Source organism: Podarcis vaucheri, assembly GCF_965113315.1.
Source record: "Podarcis vaucheri genome assembly, chromosome: 15".
NCBI classification, from domain to species: Eukaryota; Metazoa; Chordata; class Lepidosauria; order Squamata; family Lacertidae; genus Podarcis; species Podarcis vaucheri.
In genome coordinates, this window is record NC_138753.1 from 43,932,033 (window position 1) to 43,942,369 (window position 10,337).

Below are 10,337 nucleotides of genomic sequence, written 5' to 3' on the forward strand. Positions count from 1 at the left end.
GCCAATTTCTGGCGAGATCTCATGAGATTATTAACTTGGACCCATTTATTGTATGCTTTCTGTATTTAAAACAATTTTATTAGTTGCAGACACTACCTTACACTAAAGCATTAAACTAACAAGACAAAACAAAAACAATTTAAAAACACATCAACAAAGAAAAGGGGAACAAATTTCAATGTCTTATCTTTCTTTCACATATTTCCACGACCTCCTCACACCTCCCTTTTTGTATTCCACTTCTATTAATTATTTCAGCAATTCCTTTCCATCTTCCCCTGTTTCCTATCCTATAATTATCTTAACACATTTCAACCTTATTTTTCTTTTAATACTCTATTAATCTATTTGTACTTAATTCCTTATAACCTTTCTACTAAAGCCATATCACTTCATTCCAACATTCTTCTAGCATTCCTTAATTTTACAATATTTCTGTAAATAGTCTTTAAACTTTTTCCAGTCTTCTTCCACTGACTCTTCTCCCTGGTCTCGGATTCTGCCAGTCATTTCCGCCAATTCCATGTAGTCCATCAACTTCATCTGCCATTCTTCCCTGGTGGGTAAATCTTGTGTCTTCCAATACTTCGCGATGAGTATTCTTGCTGCTGTTGTTGCATACATAAAAAAAGTTCTATCCTTCTTTAGCACCAATTGGCCGACCATGCCCAGGAGAAAGGCCTCTGGTTTCTTAAGGAAGGTATATTTAAATACCTTTTTCATTTCATTATAAATCATCTCCCAGAATGTCTTAATCCTTGGGCACGTCCACCAAAGGTGAAAGAATGTACCTTCAGTCTCATTACATTTCCAACATTTATTATCGGGCAAATGGTAAATTTTTTCAAGCTTAACTGGTGTCATGTACTACCTATAAATCATTTTCATTAAATTTTCTCTTAGGGCATTACATGCCGTAAATTTCATACCTGTGGTCCATAACCGTTCCCAGTCAGCCATCATTATGTTATGTCCAACATCTTGTGCCCGTTTAATCATAGCTGATTTCGCCATTTCATTCTGAGTGTTCCATTTCAACAGCAAGGGGACTTCCGGGGAGGTGCCTCCGGTAATGGCGGAATTCCTCTGATCGGGAGGAATTTGCCCCGTAGGAATTGGGTCTGGCCGCCACGGCGAAGGCGGAGACCCGCAAAAAACCGCAGGCGGGAGAAGCCTGTGAGCGTGGGATTCGGCGGGCACCTTTTGCGTCTCCCCTACTCGCGGGGAAACCCGGTTTCGGGGGATCCGGTGCGAAGTGGAGTGAGCGGCGCGGTGCTTTGAATCGTCTGCTTCTTCCACAGAGCGAAGCCGCATAGCTGTTGCCGGAGAGCACTGACTTTTTCCTGTGGACAATTTGACTTCAAAGTAATTACCCGTGAGTAGAGCGGAAGCGGGAGAATTGGACTTTAAACGTTTAATTTGGCATCGAAACGGGGAGGCTCAACACAGGAAGTCCGCCTTCCCCATTTGCAAATAGATGGAAGCAATAAGGCTGCAAGCTAAAGTCTTGGAAAGCCTTTTGTAAAAGACTAAATTTCCATCGGTAAAGAGTATAACCCCCCCCCCTTGGTGGCAGGAGAAGGGGGGAAGCTGTGGACAGAGTATACCTGCAGGAGAGAGTGAAGAGAGTTAAAATACCGCCACTCTGACCCTGGAAATGGGCTGCTAGCAGGACTGACGTTTTGGAATGATCATTGACAGCGCTTAGAACGTTCTTTGACAGCTAGTAAAATAAGAGAAATACATTGTTTCTATTGTCTCCGGCTGTTTCTAAAAAGGAGTAAAAGTAACTGAAAAGTTGAAATTAACTTTGGATTTGTGTTTGAAAGAGGATACTAATTGACTATTATAAATAGAAACTGTTTCCCCCTAGTGGAAGTCTTTGAAACTGGTTGCTTTATAAGAGCTGGGCTAGGGGAATTTCCAGTCACAAGATAAAAAAAAACCGTGAGACTTTGGGACTGACCTTGAATTTGTCAAGTGTTATGGCAAATGAAAAGGGAAAAGCAGACCAGCCAACAGCGGGGGGAACATTGAGATCTGGTAAGACTTGGCAGCAACCCAGGAGAGCTTCAACATCAGGCCCCTCTGCCTCTTCTGCGGCTGCTGTTTCTGCATCAGTACATTTAAAACCAAGAGGAATGTCGACAGAAGAGGCTTTAGCGGTTGCATTAAGTAAGATAAATAATTCACTGGAACAGCTTAACAAGAAAGTGGATGCTGCAACTAATAAAATTGTTTTAAATACAGAAAGTATAAATAACTTGGGACAAAAGGTGAACACCAATACAGAATCCATTCAGAAATTGATACAGGAATCTACCTTGACACGGCAGACTGTGGAGGAAGCTAGGGAGAAGGCAGCTGCAGCTGATTGTAAAGTAACTCAATTGGAGAAAGAGGTAGTTCCAACCCTTCAGAGGCAACTTGACGAACACAAGGTGACGCTTGCTATGATTGAACTTAAAGAAAAACAGACAAATTTGAGGATTAGAGCCATACCAGAATTGGAGAAGGAAAGTTTGATAGATTTTCTTACACAGGAATTTGCTGATTTTTGGGAATGGGACTTGGGTCAAGAAGAGTTTAGAATTGTGAGGGCATTTAGACTTGGAAGAGGAGGGGAAAAAAAGAAGAATAGAACAAGAGACTGACTGATTTCCCTCCGGACCAAAGAAGAGAGAGACAAAATCTTGGGTTGGCACTACCAGAAGAACCTAGAAATACAACAGTCAAGAGTGGAAATTTTTAAAGACGTTCCGAAATACCTTTTGGATCTTAGACCTAACTATGGAGATATTGTTGCTCTGCGGAGAAGGAATAAAATCATCTTCAGGTGGGAGTTCCCCCAAGGTCTATCTTTCAGTTTCAAAGGAAGGAAAATAAAAATAAGATCAGTAGAAGATAAAGTAAAGTTTTTGTTTAAAGATCTGCAGAAGGGAATTGGAAAAGAGCCAACAGCATTGGATAGAAGATCACCAGATAGAGGACCAGAGCAAAGAGCATCGGACAGAAGATCACCAAAGAGGGGAATACTGGATATATCGACATTATCCTTTTGATTGGACCTCCCAGTGAACGTGTCACCACCACCACCAACAGAAGAAGAGCAAGCATTGGGTGCAGTTGGGGGGGGGTACCAGAGTAATTACATGATGGCGTTGCAGGTTTTGAGCTGGAATGTGAATCGACTGAACTCCCCCCAAAAAGGCGGAGAGTATTTCATTTATTGAAAAAAGAGCATTTGGACTTGATTTGTTTACAAGAAACACATGTGATAAGGCTACACAGGAAGATATTGAGTAATAAAAGATTAGGCCAAGAATTTATCTCATCAGATAAAGTTAAAAAAAGAGGAGTGGTCCTCTATGCAAAGGAGAGCCTATCACCAAAATTCATATTTAAAGATGATCAAGGAAGATTTGTTGCAATTGAAATTCAATTACAAGGAGAGAAATTCCTGATTGTAGGTATTTATGCACCAAATGAAGGAAAATCAGAGATCTTTAAGAAGCTACATGAGACTGATGGACTATATGGACTACAATATGATCTTGATGGGAGATATGAATGGAGTGGTGTCCACAAATATGGACAAGGCACAGAGACAGGTAGTCACCAAAGATGGTAGACTACCAAAAACCTTTTTTGACATGACTGAAAGTATGGACATAGTTGACATTTGGAGAATGAAGAACCCTCTGGGAAGAGAGGGAACTTTTTTCTCTGAGGCTAAAATGACTTGGACAAGAATTGACCAAATCTGGGTAACCAGGGGACTGGTTCCGAAGATCTGCAAAACGGAGATTTGCCCTAAAACTTGTTCTGACCATAATGCTGTGAAGATGGAAATGAAATTGACGTCAATTGGTTCCTTTAGATGGAGGATGAATGATACTCTGTTCAGGAATGAAGAGGTGACTAAGAAGGCCCAAAAAACTCTAAGAGATTATTTTCCACTACAGTGGAAAAAATAGTAATTTGGGACGCAAGCAAAGCGGTTATGAGAGGATTCCTAATACAACAGAATGCAATTAATAAGAGAATTCAGAATGAAAAAAAGGATAAAATCCTGGGGGAAATAAAGGAAGGAGAGAAAAAACTGAGAGCAAAACCAAAGTCACAGGAGATCCTGAAAGAGATAAAGTTATACCAAACACAATATATGAAGCTGATGAATCAGGAAATAGAATGGAAGATCAAACAGATGAGGCAAAAGACATTTGAATCGGCAAATAAGTGTGGAAAATTGTTGGCCTGACAGATAAAAAAAATACAAAAACTCAATACTATTACAAACTTGGAAGTGGAAGGAAAGAATATACAGAACCCATTGGAGATCAGGAAGTGTTTTCAGAGATACTTCAAACAACTTTATACACAGGAGAAGCAAAAAGAAATGGATATTGATCGATTTTTTAAAATGAATGGACTACGTAAAATCTCTCAGGAAAAACAGCTAATGTTGAATTATAAGATAACGGATCAGGAGGTGGAAGGGGCCATCTAAAACATGCAATTAGGCAAATCTCCAGGACCAGATGGTTTGACTTCAAGATATTACAGATCTTTGAAAGAATGGTTAATACAACCATTGAAGGAAGTCTGCAATGAAATATTGGAAGGAAGACAGGCACCAGAGTCGTGGAAGGAAGCTTACATTACACTTATACCGAAAACAGAGACTGAAAAGACACAGCTTAAGAACTACCGCCCTATATCGCTGCTTAATGTGGATTACAAAATTTTTGCAGATATTTTGGCTAAAAGATTAAAAAAGGTGTTAGCAGAAGAAATTCATATAGACCAAGCGGGCTTTCTCCCGGGCAGACATTTGTCTGACAATACGAGGAATATAATTAATATTCTAGAAAAACTACAAGTGAATATCAATACTAAAGCAGTCTTGATATTCGTGGATGCAGAGAAAGCCTTCGACAATATTTCTTGGAGTTTTATGAAGAAGAATCTACAGGGGATGGGGGTTGGACAAGGTTTTGAAAATGGTATAGGTGCAATTTATTCAGAACAAAAAGCAAAATTAATTGTGAACAATGTGATGACAGAAGAGTTTAAGATTGAGAAAGGGACACGACAAGGTTGCCCAATTTCTCCATTGCTTTTTATATCGGTCCTCAAGGTTTTGTTAAACATGATTAGAAAGGACCAAGAGGTTAAAGGTATACAAGTGGGAGCTAAACAGTACAAACTGAAAGCATTTGCTGATGATTTAGTATTGACTCTACAGGAGCCAGAGCCTAGTACTAAAAGGGTATTGGAACTGATTCAAGAATTTGGACAGGTTGCAGGTTTCAAGTTGGATAAGATGAAAACTAAGTTTTTAGAGAAAAAATTAACTATGAATGAGAGAGAGAAGTTTCAGGAGGAGACAGGACTAACATTGGTTAAAAAAGTGAAATACTTAGGGGTTAACATGACGGCTAAAAATGTGAATTTATTTAAGGATAATTATGAAAAATGTTGGACTGAAGTGAAAAAGGATTTAGAAGTATGGACAAATTTGAAGTTATCATTGTTAGGCCGAATTGCTGTGATAAAAATGAATGTGCTGCCAAGGATGTTATTTTTGTTCCAAACATTGCAAATTTTGGATAAGATGGATTGTTTCAAGAAGTGGCAGAAGGATATTTCTAGATTTGTTTGGCAGGGCAAGAAGCCTCAAATAAAATTTAAGATACTAACTGATGCTAAAGAAAGAGGTGGATTTGCCCTGCCAGACCTTAAACTTTACTATGAATCAGCTGCTGTTTGCTGGCTGAGAAAATGGCTGCTTCTTGAAAACACTGAAGTGTTGGATTTAGAAGGTTTTAACAATGTATTTGGTTGGCATGCATATTTGTGGTACGATAAGGTAAAAGTACATAAAGCGTTTAAAAATCATATTGTTAGAAAAGCATTGTTTAATGTTTGGATAAGATATAAGGATTTGTTAGAAAAGAAAACCCCAAGATGGTTGTCACCAATGGAAGCGAAGGCACAGAAAAAACTCAATATGGAGGCCAAATGGCCGAAATATTGGGAAATTCTGGAACAAGATGGAGACAGAATAAAATTGCAGAGCTTTGAAAAATTGAAAAACAAAGTGCGAGATTGGCTCCATTATTACCAAATAATGGAGGCATACAAATTGGACAAAAAAGTTGGTTTCCAGGTGGAAAAATCAAAATTGGAAACAGAATTGTTAGATCCAAAAACCAAGAATTTGTCAAGAATGTATAAAATTTTAATAAATGTAAATGAAGATGGAAAGCAGTTATGTCTCACACTAGAAGGAATTTGTTACTTCAAAAGCAACAGAGTTATAACAATTTAGGAACCCTTTTGGCCACTTCATGTGTAACCTTTATAAAGCAGTAAAATCACATAGTTTATTAAGCTGGGATCAAACAGCAAGCACTTTCTCCATCTCTGTCACCTTCAGTCACACACCAGTTATGGCAATTTAGTTCTGGCCTCTAAAAACTAGAATCGAGAAAGTGAGGTTTACTGTTGGGTTATTAACCTGGAACTTAATCCATAGCTTGTTTCTGGTTCATAAGCCAATGTGAAATCACTGAATCCTGTTGTGGATGCAACAAGGAACCGTGGTTTTTTGTCACTAGGGTCACAGCATCCAAGTCAACATCATGGTTTAGGACGCCATGATTCTTACATCAGAAAGGCCTTTTGTTTACTGTTCTTAGCTTGATCATCTTTGTCCCATTGTCACTATTCTGCCATTTTTAACATGAAAATAATCAACACGGTGACGAAAAGACAATGTTAAAACTTCAGAACAATCTTCTAAGTATAGAAGCCATTCAGTACTACAGACAAGCTTTCTGTGCATATTGTTTCCATCAAAGATGCTTTAGTTGTGAGCCACTGCCTGCACTTCTACTGTAGAACATATTCAATTGTTTTCACTACGCACCCAACTTGGGTGCTTTTGTCTGGCTGGATTGTGTCCTTGACAGCTTGATAATGTCTCTTGCTTGCCTGGATGGAGGATAGAGGGGTGTGCAAGCATGTGTAGAAATTAGCCTACTATACGAAGGTACAATGCACATCCAGTTCTCCGCCCACTTCTGCCTCTGGCCCTGCCCACCACTGGTATGTGGCCCTTGGAACCTTGCCCCTCAGGCTCACAAATGTTCTGCATCCATGCTGTACCTTAGTCTCCCTCTTGGATATATCTCCAGGCTCTGAGAGCATCATCTGCAAACACATTCCTTTCCAGTCAAAGAGTCAGTTATTTGTCACACACACCCCCAAAAAATCCCCCTCTCCATCAACCCCTCCCCATCACACAACACAGAAGTTGGACTAAATGTGAAGAGGCTCTCTCGTTGTGTCCCATCCCCCTTCACACAGCCTCCTGTCTGTCTTTTTTAATCCAGCGTGTTATAGGCGATCTTCTCTAGTGACGTATCGGTCTCATACTCCACATGCACTATAGCTGACAAAGCAGCTCCCTTGTTATCATGGGAGGTATCACGTGAGATCTCAGAGACTTTGTCAAAAGTCAAATCATTATCCTCCCCTTGGAGGGACATGGTGTGAGGTAGAAGCTGTGGGTCACTCAAGACCACCAGGTCTTTCTGGCAGGTGGTGTCGTGATGGTATGAAACCAGCTCATTGCTGAAGTTCACCGTCTCCACAGCATTGTTGGGGCAGAAGCGGCCACAGCCCAGAATGGTTGTAAAGGCCTTTCGGAAGTCCGCATTGAAGGCATAGATGATGGGGTTGAGAGAAGAGTTTGCCCAGCCAAACCAAACAAAGATGTTGAAAACTGTGTCGCTGACACACGGCAGTTCTGCCAGCTGATGCAGGTTGTGGTCACAGAAGGGGATGATGCAGTTGAGTACAAAGAAAGGAAGCCAGCAGAAGACAAAGACCCCCATTATAATGGAGAGGGTCTTGAGGACCTTAGTTTCTTTTCTGAAGGAATTCTTCAAGGACACTTCATGGGGACACTCGTTGCTTTGGCAGCTCTGGGCGTGTTCCACGGCCCTCTCTAGAGAGGAGATCCTCCTTATCTGTCGCTGAGCAATGCAGAAGATCCTGGTGTATGTCACGATCATGATAACAACAGGGATGTAGAAGCTGATGAGGGAGGAGGAAATAGCATAGGTCCTGTTGAGGCTGGAGTCACAGTTTTCCTCTGAGCTCCAGGTGATGTTGGAGTCTCTCTGGTGGGCAGGAGGAAGCTCCTTGGCTTGGTGCCATCTCAGCTGGACGGGTATGAATGAGATCAAGACGGAGAGCATCCAAGCCACCCCAATCATGACAAAAGCCACTCGCTGGGTCATCTTCCGCTCATAGCGGAAGGGGCTGGAGATGGCCCAGTAGCGGTCCAGACTGATTATGCACAGGTTGAGGATCGAAGCCGTGGAGCACATGATGTCAAAAGCCACCCAGACATCACAGAAGCTGCCAAAGGGCCAGAAGCCAGCCACTTCCGTGACCGCCTTCCACGGCATCACCAGCATGGCTACCAAGAGGTCCGAAACAGCCAGGGAGATGACAAACAAATTGGTGACTTTTGAGCGCAGGTGCCTGAACTTGACCACTGCCATGCATACAAGGGTGTTTCCCAGTAGGGTGGAAAGGATGAGGAGGAGGAGCAAAGTGGCCAACACCACTTGTAGGGACATCTCTGAGTGCTCTTCCTCTGCTCGGCTTTCTTTATTGAGGGTATCATTAGTCATGGCTGAGGCACCAAAACGTCCTCCTCTTCGCAGGTAAAGCTCATCCATGCCTACCTGCAGTCCTCCAGCGTCCAGAGTGTTCACCTTCTGCTACATCACCACCGGCCCATCATATCCCTGCTCCTCTCCTTCTTTGCTTGAAACTCAGAAGCAAACGCTGTTGGCTCCCCAACCCCCAGGATCTCCGCTAGATCTTCAGCTCAAAGGAGCAATGCTCAACCTTTCACTCCTTTCCAAGATTCCTACCGGCAGCCTGGCATTTCCCCCACCCACTTTGCTTTTCAGACTGCCACTCAAAGCCAGCCAGTTCTCACCTACTACACTTTTTGCCAAGTGGACTCTTATATAACAAGCCCACCTCCCCTCCCCTCTATTTTTTAGGAGCTCATCAGCTTCTCTATGCTACCCCCCCCCCCAAGCACGACCCTCTTGTGCTGGCTAGGATTTGGATGAGGCTTTATATGGGATGAATACAAGACCTGGGATTTCTCCGCTGTTGCTGCTGTTGCTGGATGCTCTTTCTGCCTTTGAGCTCACTGTGGCTGCTGTTGCTCCTGTTCCTGCTAGGCTTTGGTGAGAATCCTTCCTTATCTCTGTGCACTCTTTGCTCTGGGACCTTAGGCAAGGTGCATTTTAGCAGACAGACAGGCTCTCAGGAAGAGTAGTGCGAGGAGCAAGAGAATGAGCAGTTAGATGCAGTCTTTCATTTAGTGGCAGTCAAGGGTGGAAATTCAAATTCAGTAAAAGAGACTCTTGGAGGCGGCAGGGAGAGGAAGCAGATGAGGGCAGTCAGAAGAGGTTTGTGTTCAGTGTGTGAATTAAGGGGGGGAACAGAGGCAGCCGGGGCCCCATTCCTTACAGAATACAAATCCCCTTAGCTGCCGTCAGTACAGGGATTACAATAATTTGGTTACGGACTCCCCTTCCCTTTTGCCCCATAATCTCTGCTCTGGTTTGTGGTCCCCGAATTTCCTATAAACTCCAGTCAATTACTTCCAATAAGAATATTCTTCCAAGTGGAACTTTGGATTCCTTACATGTACAGTATTGGGAAATGTATTGATTGTTGTTGTTGCTGCTGCTGCTGCTGTGGTAGGTATTTGCTTTCCTCGGTGTATTTTTTAAAAATTCCATTTATATTATCGACTTTATATTATATTTATATTATCCCATTTTCTGTGATGTTTTTCTTATCTCCCCCTTTGCTGCAGCCTGTCTTTCCTCTTTTTTTTAGCATAGTCATAACACAATAATCTTTAAGTGTTCTGTTGCTCATAGTTCAAAACCTGCTTGTGGGTTCTTCATGTTGTAGTATTTCTTTAAATAATCTGAGAAAAGCTTCCATTCTTTTTATTTATTTATTTTTAAATCATTAGCTGTTAGCTTCACTGACTAAACATAGTCTATCACTTTACTTATCCATTCTTCTTTTGTGGGAACTTCTTCATCTTTCCATTTCTGAGCATAAAGGAACCTAACTGCTGTAGTTACATACATAAACAACCTGACCATCTTTTTTTACTATTATTATTTCTATACCTATAATCCCTAGCAGAAAAGCTTCAGGTATGTGGGTTTTGGGGTTTTTGTGTGTGTGTGTTTTGTATACTCAGTTTAAATATCTTT

The 10,337-nt window shown here is 41.6% G+C and overlaps 1 pseudogene across 1 annotated transcript; it reads right to left on the reverse strand.

Moving 5' to 3' along the window:
• Positions 1-6,854: 6,854 nt before the first annotated feature.
• On the reverse strand, positions 6,855-9,370 carry LOC309520365 (D(1) dopamine receptor pseudogene; annotated as a pseudogene). The gene has a single exon. The product of its transcript is annotated as a D(1) dopamine receptor pseudogene (transcript).
• Positions 9,371-10,337: the final 967 nt, after the last annotated feature.